Raw genomic sequence first — 4,595 nt, 5'->3', positions numbered from 1 at the left:
AATATTTTGTATTTGGACCTTCTATTTGAACATTTTTGAACTTATTTTACGTTTGCTTCTTCACCCCCCTCACTAAAAATCCTGGCTCCGTCCCTGACCGCACGGGAAGACCCCGCCGCATTTGAACTTTTTCCTCTCTCTCTCTCTCTCTCTCTCTCTCTCTCTCTCTCTATATATATATATATATATATATATATATATATATATATATATATATATATATATATATATATATATATATATATATATGGTAGGGAATACCCCGACCCCAGTGCCTTGGTCCTTTTCTTCTTGTCTTTGCAGGTTACAGGTCGGGTTTCTTGTGAAAAACCCGGTCGGGAACCGACCGGGTAGTACCCGATTGGCGTTGCCGACCACCGAGCGGTAGCCCTTTAGCGAGAGAGCTGGTGAGAAACAAGTGGCAACTCTACACGTTGACAGGCAGGGCACCCGGGAAGGCGACACGTGGTTGCTACGTGAGAGGCATGCCGGACGGCCGGATTTGTGTCTCCGGCTCCGCGGCTATAAATACCCGTGATAGCGACAGTGTGAGGGACTTTTGGACGATCGATAGGTTGTTGTTAGAGAATCCCGACCGCAGTCAGTCGGTACTCAGAGTAACCAGTTAGATTGTACTTAGGGCCTTCTCTGTGATCAATAAGAGTTATTTATTTGCTTTAATTCGTCTCGTGTTTATTTAATTACCGCATTATGTGGCAATTAATACTATAATTTTGGCGCCGTCCGTGGGGCCCCGTGCAAGAAAGCTAACGTCTTGACGAGCACCCTGTTTCTTGGCAATCATGTATCCGTGGGCACAAAACCTCTTCGCCGACGATCAAGCGGATGCGGCAAGTTCATCCGACCACCATCCGAGCCAGCAGCAAGGTCAAATAATGGACCTTAATCTCAATCTCTCACCACCCCATCCGTCAAATACATACCCGGCCGCCCAACAGCCGGTGAACTACATTCAATCGGGATACCCAACACCCGGTCAGCAATACCAGCAGCAGCAGATGCCATATCCCGGCCAATATCCATACCCGGTCCCACCTCAACCGTACGGGTACTGGCCCGGTCAACCGGTGTATTACACACCACCGGTTCGCTACCCACCCTATACGCCTGCGTACACGGCTCCAGCCGCCGCCCCTCCAGTGTACCCGACCGCACAGGTAGAGCCGCAGCATCAGCCCACTTCCCGGGCTCGACGCTCGGCTCGTTCGCGGTTGGGGTCGGGGGGTGCTGATGCGATGGAGGCATCATGGCAGGCCCAACAAGCACCGGAGGCTCCAGCCCAAGTGGAAGACCCCGAGGAAGTCAATCGGGCAGTGGCTTTTGATCGTCTCCGACCGGCGTTGCGACAACGCTTGGGACCCCAAGACCCGAGCTGGCAACCGGGAGACGTGCAGATGCAGGAAGCCAGCCAGGAGGCCTCGTCCGGGCATAGCGGGTCGAGATCTCACCGTCGACGACGCGCTCGGGAGTCAGCCCAAGCCGCTCAGACGGCCGAGCTCAACGAGACCCGAGGATTGCTCTACAACCTCCAGGCGGAGTTCGCTCGGTTCTGAAACGAGCACCCAGTGACACCCCCGATCGACCAGTCGTTCTTGTTGAGGACACCTTTTACAGCGGAGGTAATGGCTCAGCCATACCCCCTCGACTTGAAGGTCTCCGGGGAGAAAAGTTATGATGGCCGTACGGACCCTGAGGTCCACGTCAACGATTTTTACGGCAACATGATGATGAAGGGCGTATCAGACGCCGTGATGTGTAGGGCTTTCTATTCCACGCTCACCGGTCAGGCGGCAGAATGGTTCCGAACTTTGCAGCCGGGCTCAATTGCTGATTTTAACGCCCTGGCGATCAAAAAGTTATGATGGCCGTACGGACCCTGAGGTCCACGTCAACGATTTTTACGGCAACATGATGATGAAGGGCGTATCAGACGCCGTGATGTGTAGGGCTTTCTATTCCACGCTCACCGGTCGGGCGGCGGAATGGTTCCGAACTTTGCAGCCGGGCTCAATTGCTGATTTTAACACCCTGGCGATCAAGTTCTTGAGGAAGTTCATCACCTCCAAGGTGGTGAGGAAGCCCTACATGTACTTGGAGAAGGCCAAGCAACTCGAAGGGGAGAGCTTGACTGATTTCCTCGTCAAGTGGAAGGCAGCGGTCGGGGAAGTCGAGCCAATGGACGACGCCACGGCCACCCACATGCTCCACATTTCTCTCCGGGCGGGTACCTCTATCAGGATTTCATCCTTCACCCCCCGGCCACGTACGAAGAGGCCCTCCGAAGGGTCACAAATTATGCCAACGCTGGCGAGGCGAACGCCATGAAAGGCTCGCAGGAGGTCGGGTCTTCGTCCCGTAAACCGGCCGGCCGGGCGGAACATCGATCGGGTGACGACCATCCCCGATCCCGCACCAGGCCTGGTGAGTTTACGGCCCTGAACCGATCTGCAGCGGAGGCCATGCAGTACGCCCAGTCCTGCAATCTCATCAAACTTCCCCATCCCGATCAAGACGGCCCTGACAAGAGTAAGCATTGTGATTACCATCGATGTGTCGGGCATGACACTGAAGAGTGTACCCACTTGTGCCAATTGTTTGAAGATCTGCTCAATCTTGGGAAATTGGACAAGTGTGTGGGGAAGAGAGAAGAAACAAAGAAGAATACCGATCGGAGAGATCACCGACGCTCTCATCATCGTTCCGATCGCTCTGATCGTGACGGACGCTCCGATCGGTCAGGTCAGGACCGAAGAGATGATCGAAGAGATGATCGTCGAGATGACCGACGGGACCTTGACCCCCCATCAAGTAGCCGACCGACGGGAAAGCCGACCATCCATGTAATTTTTGGTGGATTGGAGGACGCTTCCCGACCGAGGGATAATTGCTCGGTCGCTATAGTAGACTCCCAAGACACCAGGAAGAGGCAAAAGATGGAACCCATAACCTTCACCCTCGAGGATCAACCTAGCAGCGGTGACCACGGCATGGAGGCACTCGTGGTTACCATCGACGTGAAAGGGACGGACGTCCAGAGGGTTATGGTAGACGCTGGGAGCAGTGTCAACGTCCTTTATCTGGACGTGTTTGAAAAGCTTGGGCTCGACAGGAAGGAGCTGACTCCGTTCGGTGTACCATTGTCGGGATTTACCGGGGCTTTTATCTACCCCGAGGGAAAAATAATGCTCCTGGTTGAGATCGGCGCCCCACCAAAGTCGATCAAGACTGAGTTGGAATTCGTTGTGGTCAATTTGCATTGTGTCCACAACATAATCTTGGGCCGACCCGCAATCATGAAGATCGGTGGGATTATTTCGATGCCTCATCTTTGCATGAAATTTCCTACCCCCAACGGGGTCGGTGTGGTCCGTGGCGATGTCCAATCCGCCCGGAAGTGTTACACCCGAGCGGTCAATAGACGTGACTCCGGTTTGTCTTCCCGGGTGAACACGATCGCCAAGGAGGAGTCTAAAGACCGGAAGGAACAACCCGAGCCTTCCGAGGAAATCGAAGAAGTTCCGCAGTCTGAGGACCGACCGGATAGGAAGATAAAGATAGGCCGGGCCCTTACCCCCGAGCTCCGAGCGGAAGTTCTGGCAATACTCCGGGAGTTTGCCGACATCTTTGCCTGGGGGCCCGAAGATATGCCCGGGATTGACCGATCGGTTATTTGTCACAAATTGGCCGTCGATCCCGCAGCAAAGCCGGTCGTGCAGAAGACCCGGCATCTTTCATCCGATCGCCGTGAGTTCGTCAGAGAAGAGGTCAAGAAAATGGCGGCGATTGAGCACATCCGACCGGTGATCTATCCCGAGTGGGTGGCCAATATAGTCCTTGTTCCTAAGCCCCCAGCTTGGAGGATGTGCATTGACTTCACCGACCTCAATAAGGCCTGTCCGCTCGACCCGTACCCGCTACCGAGCATCCACCAGATGGTCGACAAGACGGCCGGGGCCGAGTTGATGAGCTTCATAGATGCATTTAAAGGGTACCATCAAATAATGATGCACCATGAGGATGAGAGCAAAACAGCCTTCGTGACCCCGGACGGGCTGTATTGCTACCGAGTGATGCCGTTCGGCCTTCGCAATGCGGGAGCGACCTATCAGAGGATGGTCAATATGCTCTTCGCCGATCTGCTAGGCCGAACGATGGAGGCATATATTGATGATATGCTGGTCAAGAGTCGAGACCGATCCGACCACACTCGGGATCTCCGGGAGTGCTTCCAGATCATGAGGAAGTACCAGTTGAGGCAGAACCAAACCAAGTGCACATTTGCGGTTCAGACCGGGAAGTTCCTCGGCTACATGATGACCAAGAAGGGAATCGAGCCCAACCCGGCCAAGGTCAAGGCAATTCTGTACATGCAACCACTTTCTACCGTTCGGGAAGTCCAGCAATTGACCGGTCGGTTGGCAGCTCTCAGCCGGTTCCTCTCCAAATTAGCCGAGCGCGCTTTACCTTTCTTCAAGGTATTGCGTAAAGTCAATGGTTTCGTCTGGGACGACGAGTGCCGAGTGGCTTTCGACGAGCTAAAGGAATATCTCATGTCACCAATCGTGCTATCGAAG

Source organism: Ipomoea nil, unplaced genomic scaffold (genome assembly GCF_001879475.1).
Source record: "Ipomoea nil cultivar Tokyo-kokei standard unplaced genomic scaffold, Asagao_1.1 scaffold0656, whole genome shotgun sequence".
Classification (NCBI taxonomy): Eukaryota; Viridiplantae; Streptophyta; class Magnoliopsida; order Solanales; family Convolvulaceae; genus Ipomoea; species Ipomoea nil.
Note: the sequence above shows the minus strand (reverse complement) of the source record.